At 36.9% G+C, this 16,060-nt stretch overlaps 1 protein-coding gene across 1 annotated transcript in view; it reads left to right on the top strand.

The window, feature by feature from the left end:
* Window positions 1–228: 228 nt before the first annotated feature.
* Window positions 229–16,060, top strand: part of LOC309809369 (sodium channel protein type 3 subunit alpha-like) — a 112,362-nt gene continuing 96,530 nt past the window's right edge. The window contains 1 exon segment of the mRNA XM_082630424.1: window positions 229–405. The gene's annotated coding sequence lies outside the window, so the exon portion shown is untranslated.

Below are 16,060 nucleotides of genomic sequence, written 5' to 3'. Positions count from 1 at the left end.
ATATTTTGGTACATACTCATATGCAGAGGATAGGTTACATTTTACCTTATGATAAAGAATAATGGGGATGTTTATCCTTTCATTCAATTTTATGTGTTTGCCAGTAGATGGCGGTACCATGTTGAGTGCTGTCAGCTTTTTTTTTCTCCTCAAAGCTGTTTTCTGATATATGTTGGGTACCACAGAGTGAATCTCAGAACAGAAAGCGGAGGCATAAGCAGAGAGGATTCTGGAAAGGTCTCTTTGTTTTCTTGTCCCCAGAGAAAGCAAAGAAAAAAAAAATTGTAGTTAATATGTAAACCTCTGTGGCCAAAAATCTGAACAACTGCAGGAGGCTCATTATACTCTAACCATCTTGGATGCGGGCTTTGTTATGCTGTGATCCATAAGGCTCTGGTTTATCAGGTAAGCTGGCAAAACATTTAATTATCTGAACCATAGAATCTAGCCACCAGATCATTTTTCTTATTTTAAAATTATCTTCATGCTTGTATTTTAAACCTAATGTTGTTTTAATGTAAATTACAGGAACCAAAGGCATCATCTGATGTGTAAACTGCTTACTATTCCTTTATCTCAAAGGAAATAGAAATGGTGACTTATGGTACAAACTAGGCACTACTGAGCTTGTATTTTTGAAACATGTAGATGCTTATGATTCATTGTAGTCAGAGAAAATATTTTTTTATTACACAGAGCTAGCCTAATTGATTTTGTGGCTGTACCTTATCTATTTAAATGTCCTGTGTGCCAAGTATTTTTTAAACATAAATGTATAGTGAAATTGGAACTGTCAATCTCGTGCTTTGGTCTTTTTTTTTAACAGCTTTAGAGAGGCCATGCGTACAGGGAGTGATAACAATATAGAGGTATATAGCTGTTTGAAAATCATTATCATTTGTCTCTAAAATAATCTATTCTCACCAATACCAATCATTAAAATGAGATTTAACCGTCTAGTAATAAAATGATCCCTATATACTCCAGTATGTGTTGTTTCTTTATTTTAATATATACATTTTATATTAAATATTTACCATTCTATTTATTGATGTAAAGGGTATTGTACCTTCTATGAGTTGTCTCATAAGCTTCATATATTTCTGTATTTTTTCTGTGTGTATTTAATACCTGGTTATTATTATTATTACTAATTATCATGGAGAGCCACTTGGACAAAAAACAATCATTTACTTTATCTATAATCTGTATTTTCTGTAGTTTTCTTTAAAATATTTTATAGAATAATCATAAATGTTTTATTCAATTAACAATCACATAGTTAGAACAGGAAATTATTGGCAGAAAATCTATAGGTATTAATTTAAAGAAGAGTTTTAAAAATCATAAAGCTTTTTTAAAAATACAACAGGTGGTGTAATGTAGCATATGGGGACAAAGATAAAGGCATACGTGCTTATAGGAATTTGCATGAAAACATTTCATCACAATCAGTCCAAGTAGTGAGTGCCCTGTGTGGAATAAAGACCTCTGATTTCAGCCTGGGTTTCTAGTCAGCACTGGTCAAATCAGCCTAAAAACAGAACTTGAGGCCTCACCTTCAAAAGCAACTGTAATCTCTAATGATATGGAAAAATATTGATTTCTCATCTAAGATTTTACCATGGGTAGCAATAATACTCCCCCTAAAAATGTTACAAAATAGCAGTTGCCTCAGAGAAAAGCCCTAGGTTTTATGTATTTCAGGAGATCTCCTACCATAGGATATAGAGAAAACTGTTTCTTTGAAAAGGGTTCCCAGAAATGGATGCTAATTGGCTTGAGCATATTGTACACTCCATGTTTCTTTAGAGGTGACTGAATATAACTTTGTTCTGTGTAAACACTAGAGCTGGTCTTTCAGAACTGTTTTACATTTATGAATGGATGCTTATATTTTGGCCCTGATTATCAGCAATATTTTTATCGGTATAGTTGCAAGAATCTCTTATTTTTTGTCTGTATATGTAGTCACAATGTGAAGAACAAATGTATACAGAGTTCTTCACTAAATGTGCTCTTTGAAAATTTTTAGAAATCAAACCTGTTTTGATTAAATGATATATCAAATAAGTTTGGTATCTTATTCTTTTAAAGAACTAATAGTGACTTCATTTGTAAGGTCAAAAATAATAACTATAGTTTATTGGTGTGACAGAGAAAAATAGGTTGGACACTGAGCTGGAAGTCTTGATTTCTGATGCAAGTTCTGCTACTAATAAGCTTTGTCACCTCAGAAGAGACACCTGTAAAAGATGGGAATTGGAATCAAGGATATATAAGGACACTTTTCATTTTAAAATTCTATGATTCTAACTTATCTGGATTTTCACCAATTTATTTATCCGCTTAATTGTAATCTGATGCATCTTTGACTTTTACTGAGTTGTTTTGTTACCATTAATGGTGTGCTAAACATGAGGATAGAGAAATAGAGAGGTTTTAAAGGTCCTTGGCCAGCTTCTCTGTGGTGGAAACAACCAGAAAGCAACATGGAGAAGTGGTTAAGAGAAAGGGCTGGCAGAATAAATCCTAGCTCCACTATTAACTGACAAAGATTGAAACTTTCTGAGCCTCTATTATGTCACCTATAAAATAGGAATGATGATGCCTATGTTGCAGGACTGTGTAAATAAATATTGTCTGTCCAGTGTTTATTATATATCCTGGGACATGATTAAATGCCCACCCTCCCCTCCTCCCCTGTTCCCCAACCCCTGACAAAAGGAACAGATATCATTTTAATACTGGTGATGGTAATATATCTTCCACCACAACAGGAAGAATAGAGTGAAACTGCCAAGAAATTCTGTAGTTGAAGAGGGAATAATTCTCATCCTGGAAGCATGCCCTTGCTGAAACAACAACAACAAAAAATGTGTTCCCTATAATAATATTAATTAGTGTTAACATCTGGCCATTTCCTGGATTGTTTATAGAACTCTCATAATACCTTTTAGAAGACTACTCTTTTGCCCAATGATATATTATCATGGACCCCACTTCAAAGGCTTGCTTCTTTTTAACAAAAATAGGGGCAAAAGACATTATTTCACTTGTACCTTAATAGATACACCTATTAGACAAAAGGCTTTGTGAAGATTCACAGAGAAAATCTAGATTTCACCAAGAACCACATTTATATGCCAAATAATTTCTACTATGACCATCAAATTACAGAACCTGAATCCCAGAAATGATTGCATGTGTTGGCTATGCGATCAGCTCACAAACTATCTATTGTTTAAATCATATTGATGGTCCAATGAAAGGTGGAAAGTCAAATTGTGCCTGATGAAATTGTTGACATAGGGCAAAATCCCTGCTTCCCTCCAAAGGGTTTCTCTACATACAGCTTCGTGCTCTTGACAGCTGTGTGCTACTGGGATCTTGGGGAGCTAGAGCTGGGATGTCCTTTCAGCACCCCAGGCCTCCTAAGCCTTCCCTTCAACCACCCTGGGCCTCTTTAAACTGACTCAAATAACTGTGCTGTCAGTTTCATCTTCATGGCAGCCAAGATGACTTAATGGGCTCATGATTAGACATATCTGAGATGGCCTTGAGTTTGAGAGTCTTAAAGACATGAGCGGAAGTTTTCTCAATTAGACAATGCTCTGCTTGGAATTTGTAACTAGTCCATCTCCCTGACTCTGGCTCACTCCCAGCTCTTCTGATTCCTTATTTTTAGGGATTAAATGAAAGCACCCATGAGTGTAAGCATATAAAAACAAATACTTTTTTTCACCAAGGAATGAACATGTGACTAGACAGTGAAATTTCTTTGCATGGGTGGCTGTGCAGATTACTTTTTTCTCATCATCACTCATGTATAGGAACACTGTGAACTCACTGAAGGCTGGGAAATTAATGTTTAATTTGTCATCTAAAAATATTCATTCCACCTTAATATTAATGGTTATTTTACCAGTTTTCCAAAACTTTGAGGATTAATTTACCTACCTGCCCCTGAAATATAATTTAAGATATTAACAGTACACTTCTGTCCTGGGGATCTGTTCTTAAATTTTTATTAACTTCAATCCTAAATTATCTTTACTTCCACTTAAATTTTACCCATAAACACCTTTAACGGCAATTCAGTGTAGAACCTGGTATCCAAACTACTAGTTCTTGAGGTACATTGTTCTTTGAGGTAGTTATAAAATTTGGGAAGAATAAAAGCCAATTTTATTGTCCCTTGGGTTGCAAGCTCACATATTTATCTTTGATTAGGAAGCTGCCTTTTCAGTTCAGCTTTACCTGATAATATTTTTCACACTGGGGTGAAGTTAACACATTCTTTGGATGCATTTTAATGGGATATAACAAGGGTAGATTTAAGAGCAGAATAATGTTAATTTTCTGTTAATTTTACTTGAAAATAAGTTAATGAAGAGAATCTTGCTCTCTTGCTAAGCAAAGATGTGCTTTGCTCTGCGAACTGCCTGATGCACATCAGCTCTTTGGATATCTGAAATTTGAATCTACATTCTGACATATAATTAGCCACAACAGAAGAGTTCTTTAAAATTTATAGGGCTTCCCTGGTGGTGCAGTGGTTGAGAGTCCGCCTGCCGATGCAGGGGACACGGGTTCTTGCCCTGGTCTGGGAAGATCCCACATGCCGCGGAGCGGCTAGGCCCGTGAGCCATGGCCGCTGAGCTTGCGCGTCCGGAGCCTGTGCTCCGCAACGGGAGAGGCCACAACAGTGAGAGGCCCGCGTACCGCAAAAAAAAAAAAAAAAAAAAAAAACAAATAAAATTTATATGCATACCTACTCAACTGGATAACAGAAGTTTTAATACGTATTTACTGAGTGATTCTTATAATACTACATCCCTTTTTTCCAGGGTTTGAAATGATAAAGGACCTTATAGAGAGAATACTAAAGAAATTTCTGCCCAAGATATATGAATAGAGAACAGTGGCAAAGTAACTCATAAGCATGCTTACAAATTAAATATACATAATAAACACAAATACAGGGCATATAACATATGCTAGGTGGTTGTATTAGGGAATTCTCAGGGGTTGTTTTAGTTCAGAGAAACCTTTTAAAAGTCTGGAGTTATTTCTGTAGTAACTGAATTAGGTTTTCATCCTTTTGGAGACTGCATATAGGGAGCCCTGCATGTGATTAAGCTCTGAGCTGGAGGAAAGTGAAAGAAATGATGGTCCTTAAATTTTTAAACAGTGGTTTAATATTGTTTTATTCAATGGGTGATTTCAAAGATGGGAAGTCACTCTTTAAATAACTTTGGCCATTTTCTGCCAAGAAGCTAACTTTTGGGAATTTTAATCTCCTAATATTCAGAAGATACTTTATTCTTACTTGGGTTGTACAGAACATTTTGTCCTTTTCTTTTTCCAAGAGCTTGAACTGGAATAATTCATTAAATCCCAGTTCTTGTTGTTAAGTGACACTGTGCTTCTGAACCAGAACCCCAAATATTCTTGCACAGAGCTTATTAATAGGACACGTTTTATGGGCTCAAGCCTCTATTTGAGAACTGATGACCTGTTTGTTAGCTTCTCTTTGTCCTTGATGTTTTTGCTTGTGACATTTATTTTTCTCTTTATAGGTTACTTTTGCTGTACCCAAACAAAGTATTCTGATGAGATCAGGAGCATTCAGGGTGGTATGGCTGTAGACTAAACAAAGTATTCTAAGCAATTTCTTTTCATGGAACTTATATCATGGTTGGACATAACCTTAAGAATAAATTCTCCAAGAAATAAGTCCAAATTCCTACATGCGCAAAGCAGGTAAGAAAAATGAGTAAAGCTAGTCAGGCTGGGACTAAGGAACTCCCTAGCCCATGTGTTTTCTAAAGAGGGGCTAGGAGACTGTTGAATCAAATGATTTTTCCAATGAAGCTTAAAATCTAGATTTTTATGAGAAACCTCCTTCTTGTTAAATGTTGTCATCTATTTCAAATTATTTACAATACTGGATAGATTCAACAAAGCATACCTACAGGCAGGATATGGCCAAGCGATTTTTGGCCAGGTATTTTTTCCTTTTGCCAATCCAACCAGAAGTTTTACCAATGAAGGAAAATAAACTTCATGGAGAGGAAATGGCTTGACTGTATTTGGAGGAACTGCTACACTAGAGCTCAGATTTCTTGTCTGCTCCTCCAGGCTCAACCAACTGCCCACCATTTTTCTATCTCTTTCATTTCAAATCCTTGAATGTTCTACATATTCCCTCCCACATTTCTGTTTATACTGCTGCTAATTACATCACTGAACTTTAATTGTCTTCATAGATCTTTTTTCTCCCCTCTTTTGTTGCTATTAATGCTCCCCTTGCTGTGGATATCTTGTTACTGATATGCTATTTGATGAGGTATGTGATATTCCCATTTCTGCACTGTCCTGAAATGATTGAAATTTGTAGGGCAAACATGTCCTTTAGCTGTGAAAAGATAAAAATGTTATTAATAGGATGTATATATGTCCTTGAGTCCATATGGTCTCAAAGTTTTAAAATATCCTATTAAACTATCTTTAATCATAGCCAATACTGATTACAGTTCAAGTAAATCCATTCTTAATATTATTTTTCAACAATTTTATTGGGCTCTATTATCAATCTTTATATACCTATAGCAAAAATTAAAGTATATTATTATATTAGCATTGGAAGAACAGACAAAAGTATTATTCACAAATATATTGTATTCTCTTTCATTGATATGAAACTTGGTAGTATTAGATAAGAATAAAAATCAAATACATGTGCCTAGAATGAGAACTTCTCGGCCGTTATGGAAAATCAGAAAGAAAAAGCAAAATGAAACATGAAAGACATCAGATTTTTTAAACTTCCTAATAAAAATGACAGGAGAAAAAGAAAATCAGTTGAAGGGGAATAGATATGCAAACATCTGAGAGAAAATGGAAAGAGGTAAAACTTGATGAGCTTATTCAGAGAGTGGCCCACAGCTCTGGCTGCACATTGGAAACAACTAGGAAGCTTAAAAAAAGAGCAAAGCTAGCTCCACCTTAGGCCAATTCAATTAGATGCTCTAGGGCTAAGCCTGGGTATCCATGTTTGTTTAAAAGCTCTGCAAGCATAGTTCAAATATGCAGCCAGGTTTGAAAAGCAACTGACTAAAGGAAGACAGAGAAAAATAAGAGAAGCTAATGAAAGCTTGGCCAGAGAAGTGAAAGACAACTGAGAAATGACTTTCAGAATAATTTCAAAATTCTAACAAGTGGGCGCGTGTTAAGTAAAAAGACTATGCAAATACTTAAAATAGCAAAAAATACATTCGTGTCCATTTCTCCCTTGGTTGAAAAGGGTGGTATTTATTCTATATGTTTAAGCAGTTTTATATTTCAAATTGTTAATTTCCTACCCTTACCTCTACTTGAAAGTTGACCCAGCTGCTGGCTATGGTATATTTTGCAAACTAACAATATAAACAATTGTGCACACTCAGAAATAAGCATCCATTAACTTCAATTTATACAACCAGAGATTTGCCCTCTTTTTATTCTGTGCCTTATAAATTGCTCCTTTGAAAACTGTCTTAAAATCAAATAAGAGTGTCCACTGAAAGATACTCTTTGAATGTCCAGTTCATTCAGCTGGAAACAAAACATTGATTTGTAATTATTGAAACTTCAATTGTGGCAGAGTTAGAGGAAAAGCAGATATGTAAACCAACAAATTTTTTAAGTACACTTAAAACTGTACTTTCAGAAAGTGGCATCTCTGAGGAAGAAATGAATTAACCTAATAGCTAAGTGGAATTAATAATGAATTGAGTTTCCAAAAAGGAATTCCATTACTAAGGTGAGTCTGCCTTTTCAACTCTTTAAGGAGACATTTGCTGGGTTAACACCACAGTTGCTTTTCCATGTTGATTTCCCACAGTCCTTTCCGCGACTGGGGAGAGACTGTGGTAGCCCCTACTAAAACAATCCTCTACACCCTTCAGAGTAGATTATATCCTAAAGTCTTTCCTCTGGAGAAACATCCTTTAATATTACTACCGAACTATGCTTTCTTCATGACCTCTACCATTCTGTCAACCAGGTCACCACAATTATCACCATGTATGAAAAATCTGTTAAATCTCAGGATGAGAATACACATATTTTGAATCAGGAGGCTGGTGATTGCACACTGAACAGAAGGAATACTATATTATATTTGAGGCTAAGTTTATGATGGATGTCTATGAAATGGTGCTTGGGTTCTCAAACTGGGATTGGATCACTGACTTTCAAAAAAATTACATCCTAGCTTTATACACAAAGTACTTTGGTAGTCTACAATGAAAATATAAGTAACAAACCAGTAAAATACTAATAAGAATGAAAGCCTGAACCAAAAATAATGTTTTCTGATGAAGGATCACCTTAAATTAGTCAGTGTAGAGAGCAAAAAATTTACTGTTGATTAAAGCATTCCCTCCACCAACACAGTGACAACTGTGAGAACTAACTTGATTCTTTGGGGAAAAGAATTCCAACTTGTTATTCAAAAGCATTAAGTATATTTTGCAAAGGGAAAAGGTAATGCTTAGGCGTAAATGAAAAGTGGCAGAGTACATCCAAATCATGATGCAGATCTCTATGCAAATTAGCACAAGAGTTAAAATACGCCACGGAAACCACAATAGCGAGCTCTCTCATACATTTGTTAGATTTGTTTACTCTGTCTCAAAATTATCCTGAGTCTTTGTAAGATACATTTCTTTTAAATATCCATTAAATGTACTATAATGGTGCTATGTTTCAAACAACATTCCGTGAGACCAACTTAACCATAAAATAATACTCATTTTTTCCAACAATCCATATCCCTCAGGAAAGCTAAATTTGGGGAATTTTATGCATGACAAAATATTTTCTATTTATTCTCTTAATTTCTTCCTGAACAAAAATTTTAAAACTAAATATCTAAGACATGAAAAGGCACACTTGATTTGGAAACTCTTTGAATTTTTTTTCAACATTTGATAGATATTTTTTTCTATGATTTTTTAAAATTGAAGTAGAGTTATTTACAATGTTGTGTTAGTTTCTGGTGTAGAGCAAAGTAACTCATTTATATATGTATGTATGAATGCATATATATTTTTTCATATTCTTTTCCATTATAGATTATTACAAGATATTGAATATAATTCCCTGTGCTATACAGTAGGACTTTGTTAGTTTATCTATTTTATATATAGTAGTTTGTGTCTGCAAACTCCTAAATTTATCCCTCCCTCCCCTTTCCCCTTTGGTAACTATAAGTTTGTTTTCTATGTCTGTGAACTTTCTAATCAATTTTTTGGTAAACCTAGAAATGCCCTACAAAAATAAAGTCTATTAAGTTTTTTTAAAAGGGGAAAGACACTTGAAGAATAACTGAATTCAGTGCTCAACTTTGCACAGGCAATTTGATCAGAATCCTAAATTATCCATGTCCTTGAGGAGTTAGTTCAGGTTGCACACATGGAACATTGTAGAAATGCCACAAATTCCAGTTCTGTCCTTCCTAGCATCTTCTCTATTCAGCTCTTACTTTTCTCCTCATAATTGCTGCCCCCTCTAGCCATGGTCTTACTTGCTAGACCCTCCATCCTGGGAAGGGCCAGATAGGCTATGCTTGTCTTTTCTCTAATAAGCATATTGGTTGCTGCAATCTGTCAGAAATAAAGTTTTGCATCAAATGTAATTTTCTCTTACCTGTGGCATTCTGGCTTTCCTTTAGCCTCAGAAGAATTGAGCACTGAACAGCATCCCTCCTGCCTTTCCATGCAGAGACCCTTCACTGTGTGTTCCTGCTGCAATAAGTGGCAACATCTACACCTAAATCAGGGCAGTACACACAGGCCCCTACTCTATTTTGGTGCCAGTGATGTGCTAAATGGATGAAGGAAAAACACAGACTCTCTGAGTCCTGAATTCAGATCCTAGGGACGATATTTTCAGTTTCTTTAGTGACTGGTCATATTTCACTGAAAACTAGACTTCAAGTTTTGTCATTTATTTTTTTAATTATTATATGTTATAGAATTTCTCAGATGAGAAGATTTTTGATATTACCAATTTCATGAAGAAATCATGTATACAGAATTGAATATCTAAAGCTAGAAAGGATTCAAGGGATAGTTCTTTTCAGAAACCAACTCTCTGGCTATGCTCTTCTCAAGCCATTCATAGTGTTGACTCATCAAAAAACATAGTTTAAATTTGAGAAAGCACATAGTTCACTGAAGTTTTCTGACTATGAAGACAGACTTTAATAGGTGTAACACAGCCAACTGCAGTTACATCACTAGTCCACTATTCAATGACCCTTTTTGTTCAGAGTATAAGGCGACTGCTATACCCTTAGATCATTGTCTCTCAGAAGGGATGAATGTTGGAATACACCGAGTGCAGAGTCCCTGTGCTTCTGAGATAAAAGAGGCACTACAAATCAACTAGTCACTTTCCCCCACTCCCTCTCTATAACAGATGTGGACACTCAACACCAAAGACACTGAGTGTTCAATGTGTCACAGCAAGTGATGTCAAAGATAAGCCTAGAAAACAGGTTACCTGAATCGCAGGTACATTCCCCTCTTTCTGTTTTCCTCCCTCTCTTCCTTATCTTTTCATTAAACCTTGCTTCTAAAAAGATGGGGCAGGGCATGCTTTTCCATTATGTTACACTGTCTTCTGCAGCACCACCTCAGGGTAATCAGACTCCACAGCATTATAACCATCTAGCTAGGGGAAATGCTTAACAGAGAAGCCACTCAGGTGGCTGGGTTCTGGCTGGTGAAGAATCACGTGACAGCCGAACTGCAGCCCCACCTAAATCAGTCTGTGCTTGTGCTCCAGTGGAGTCTACCACTAGCACTAATCTGAGAGCAGATTTTACAGCTTCCCTGCTCCAGGCTAGATAAAGCTCAATCCTCCATATTTTAAGCCTCAAAGGAGTGCAGGTAACATGGGAAGTAAGCACCAGCATTTTGAAGTAATGCAAGTTGTACCTCGAGTTCCCTCAGGTTGCCAAGTGAAAAAGGCAATCAACTCTTGACGCTCTGTTGTGAAAACAGTGCACTGTCATTTTGATTACAGTAAATAAACAGTCTGTGGTTGCTTGGAAAGAAACTGGCTAAAGCACAAGTCACCAGCAAGCAGTAGGAGAGACGTGGCTGAGGGCAACTCAGAGGGCTCTCTATTAAGGATGAAGCAAAACTGATGTTACGATAGGAATATGGATCAAAGATTGTTTATTGGGCTAAGAACTTTGCTTTCTATTTTCCATGATGCCAATTTACTTCAAAATAGAAGGCTTCTTATAATTCTGGTTATATTCTGATTTAAATGTGGTTTCTGCTCCAGAAACACGTGCATGCATTACACACACACACACACAAACACACACACACACACACAACGCTCACTTTTGTTTCTCAGCCCAAAATCCTAGGAATTAAGAACAAAAACAACAATCTGACCAAGTAAAACAGGAAAATTATCAATCCAGAGAGAGCCTGCCCCTCCCTTTTAGAGCATCTCACAACGAGGGAATGCCCCCTTTCTTAATTCACGCATTTGTTTATGGGTTTGATCACCTGGTGGAGGGTGAAGGGATAGGGGAAAGGCATACACAAGACAAGCAGTAGCCAATATAAATATAATGAGACACATATGTACTTTGAAAATTTCTAGACGCTAACATAAAAAAAGACAAAGAAACAAGTGAAATTAATGTTCCTAATGCTATTTTTTCAAATAAATTTATTTATTTATTTTTGGCTGTGTTGGGTCTTCGTTGCTGCGTGCGGGCTTTCTTTTTGTTGCGGCAAGCGGGGGCTACTTTTCATTGCAGTGCATGGTCTTCTCATTGCAGTGGCTTCTTTTGTTGTGGAGCACGGGCTCTAGGCGAGCGGGCTTCAGTAGTTGTGGCTCACGGACTCTAGAGCGCAGGCTCAGTACTTGTGGCGCACGGGCTTAGTTGCTCCACAGCATGTGGGATCTTCCCAGATCAGGGCTCGAACCCATGACCCCTGCATTGGCAGGCGGATTCTTAACCATTGCGCCACTGGGGAAGCCCACTAATGCTTTTTTTTAGGCCAATATACCCAAAATGTTATTTCTGATTTGGCACTAGCGACATTTTTAGTGCTCAATTCTTACATGTGACCAGGGCTACCACATTGGACAGGGTATTTGCAGAATTTGTTTTAGGTAATTATATTCAACAGATATTTAATAATGTCCTGCTTACTATGGTAGGTAAGCAATAAAATCCTTATCCTCAAGGAATTTAAAATGTAGAAGCAATAAGACACATCCTTAATAAAAGCAGAATCCAGAATATTATAATTATTATATGAATTTTTTAAGCAATATGTGCATGTTGTTGGAGTTCAGAGGAAGGCAAAAATCACTTCTGACTCAGAATTTGGGTATGATGAGCCTTGGAGTATAGGTAGGATTATTTTTTTTTAGTTGGAGTATAGTTGCTTTACACTGCTGTGTCAGTTTCTGCTGTACAGCAAATTGAATCAGCCATACGTATACATATATCCCCTCTGTTTTGGATTTCCTTTCCGTTTAAGTCACCAGAGAGCGCTGAGTAGAGTTCCCTGTGCTATACAGTAGGTTCTCAATAGCTATCTACTTTATACATGGTAGTGTATATATGTCAATCCCAGTCTCCCAATTCATCCCACCCCCCCTTCCCCCTTGGTATCCATACATTTGTTGTTTACGTCTGTGTCTCTATTTCTGTTTTGCAAATAAGATCATCTTTACCACTTTTCTAAATTCCACATATACGCATTAATATATGATATTCGTTTTTCTCTTTCTGACTTATTTCACTCTGTATGACAGTCTCTAGGTCCATTCACGTCTCTGCCAATGACACAATTTCCTTCCTTTTTACAGCTGAGTAATATTCCATTGTATATATGTAACACATCTTCTTTATCCATTCATCTGTTGATGGACATTTAGGTTGCTTCCATGTCCTGACTATTGCATTGGGTTGGCCAAAAAGTTCGTTCGGGTTTTTCCTTACCATCTTACTTAAAAACCCAAATGAATGTTTTGGCCAACCCATAAACAGTGCTGCAATGAACACTGGAGTGCATGTGTCTTTTTGAATTATGGTTTTCTCAGGGTATGTGCCCGGTAGTGGGATTGCTGGGTCATATGGTAGTTCTATTTTTAGTTGTTTAAGGAACCTCCATACTGTTCTCCATAGTGGCTGTACCAATTTACATTCCCACCAACAGTGCAAGAGGGTTCCCTTTTCTCCACACCCTCTCCAGCATTTATTGTTTGTAGATTTTTTGATGATGGCCATTCTAACTGGTGTGAGGTGATACCTCATTGTAGTTTTGATTTGCATTTCTCTAATAACTGGTGATGTTGAGCATCTTTTCATGTGTTTGTTGGCCATCTGTATGTCTTCTTTGGAGGTGAATGATATTTCAGGCAGAGGGAATGTTTTTGGAAGCCAGAGGCCAGAGACTGGGGGCTTTCAGGGAATGGCAACTAGATCAGTTTGACTATGGAGGAGCATACATGTAAGATGAAGCTGGAGGGCTTCCCTGGTGGCGCAGTGGTTGAGAGTCCGCCTGCCGATGCAGGGGACACGGGTTCGTGCCCCGGTCTGGGAAGATCCCACATGCCGCGGAGCGGCTGGGCCCGTGAGCCATGGCCGTTGAGCCTGCGCGTCCGGAGCCTGTGCTCTGCAACGGGGAGAGGCCACAACAGTGAGAGGCCCGCATACCGCAAAAAAAAAAAAAAAAAAAGATGAAGCTGGAGAAGCAGATTAGTAAAATATTTTTTAGAGAGAGTCTCTGATTATTACTTTTTCTAAAGAAAAAAAGACACTGGATTTGGTGGCATGATTTACTAGCCATGTGACCTTGGACATGTTACTTATCCTCTCTGAACCCTATTATTTCCTTACCTACAAAATGAGGACAATAATCACCATTATCTCATAGGGTTATTGTGAAGATAAAATGAGTTAATCAGTGCCTGGCACAGAGCAAGTGCTTAGTCAGTGTCCTCTATTATCACCACTATTACTTCTCTAAGATATTTTGAAATGGGAAATTCTTTGAGTAAAACATTCAATCCTCAATTTGCTTTGTTTTAAAGAGAGTCTGGTAAACTTAGCTTACTTAGTCAATTATCTTTGAGGTAAACAGGACCTGAATGTATGTATTTTGGTCTAGGTTAAATAGGACAACATAATTCAGAAATATTGTGCCTATAGAGAATTTAGCTTTTGTTGTTCTTTTATGTGTTATCATCTTCATCGCTGTATGATACAAAACTGAGTTAACTTTATTTACCTAACCAATCCCCTATTAGTAGATATTTCAGTTTTTTCCCAGACTTTGCTGTTATAAAGTATGCTGCCTTAAATAGAATATAAGACTTTCTAAAGAGTACTTGTAGGCTGAACTTCTAAATAGTAAGTCTAAGTAAAAAGTTTAAATCTTTTTGAGAAACTAAAATTAAATAATTCATTTATTCAGAAAATGTCTGTTGAGCACCCAGTATGCGCTATGCACTGTTCTAAGCACTTGGGATTCATTGGTGAACAAAATGGACCAAAAAAGGCAAATATTACAGCCCCTGTAAGTCTTATGTTCTACCCAGGAGAAATAGAAAATGAACAATAAACATTATAAGTAAGTAAATTACATAGTACATAATAAAGTGATAAGTGCTTTGGAAATAATAAAGTGGGATAAGCAGCTGGAGGGGAAGCACAGTAGGTCTCTTTGAAAAGGTAAACTTTTGACCAAGACTTGAAGAAATGAGGAAGTTAGGCCATCTAGAGGAAAGAACACTCATGGGAGAGGGAACAGTATATGTGTGTTTGGTAGGTGCAGAGGACAGCCAGAAGCCAATTTGGCTAGGGAGGAGTGAGAAAGGAGGAGAGCACAAGATGAGTGCAGCTAGGTAACTGGAACGCCGTATCATAAGGTCTGAGAGGCAATTGTAAGGAGTTTGGCCTTTTCTCTGGGTGCCTCCTATAGGCTCCTGCACAGAGGAATAACTTGATTTGCTTTCTGTTTTTCCCAAATCACTCTGACTGCTGGGTGAAAATAGGCTATGTAGGAATCAGGCTGGAAGCGGGGAGATGGTTAGGAAACTAGTGCAGTCTTCTGTGAAACACTGCCATAAATCATTTCAAGGTTCCAGGTTCAGAAGAATTACACCACAGGACATTAAACAAATGAACAAATGACACTGAAGAAGCTATGACTGTCATCGTTGAGAAATCATAAAAATGAGAGCAGTATGACTGGTACATATGTTTCTAACTTCAAAACAAACAAACAAAAAAGCACTTCTGGAGTCTACAAGCCAGTCATTGTCAAAATGTGATTCCTGGGCCAGCATCATCAGCATCCTCTGTGGACTTACTAGAAATGCAGAATTTGGGGCTTCACCCATATCTACAGAATCAGCAGCTCTGGGGTGGGGCCTGGCAAGCTGTGTTTTAATAAAAGCCCTACAGGTGATTCTGATGCGAAATTTTGAGCACCACTGCTATAAACTCTAATGGTGAAAACTAGATGGCCTGAAAGATCCTTTTCAATTTTGGGATACTGAGCTTCCAAGCTCAGTGTTTAACATTTATTTTCATTGTAAAATTAAGTAAAGTCCTTGAGAAAAATGATTTGTTTATAAGAAGCATAGACTCATGATTAAGAACAAATAAATCTTTTAAATCATGTATTTAGAGAAATTTAACTTTTATGTATTTTAGTCCATCTCTTTATAAAAAAGTGAAGTAAAGTGGTATATTATTTTTTCAAAATCCACATGCACTAGGCAGTTGAAGACAAGGAAAATGGAAAAAGTGTAGATAATAAACCTGTTAAAGATTGTGCATTAATGAAGTTACTGTTTTAGAATGTACATTTAGCTCTGAGCCTCCTGGGCTCAACATTTTTAGAGTAAGGCAGAAATGAATTTAATACAACTCAAAGAAAGAAATCCCAGGTATTAAGTTAACCTAACCTAGACCCCCATTTAGTCTCCTAATGGTCAAATTTGCTCCAGGAGAATCTCT

The sequence above is a fragment of the Mesoplodon mirus genome, assembly GCF_964341445.2.
Source record: "Mesoplodon mirus genome assembly, chromosome: 8".
Lineage (NCBI taxonomy): Eukaryota > Metazoa > Chordata > Mammalia > Artiodactyla > Ziphiidae > Mesoplodon > Mesoplodon mirus.
Note: the sequence above shows the minus strand (reverse complement) of the source record. Positions and strands in the feature narration are given on the sequence as shown.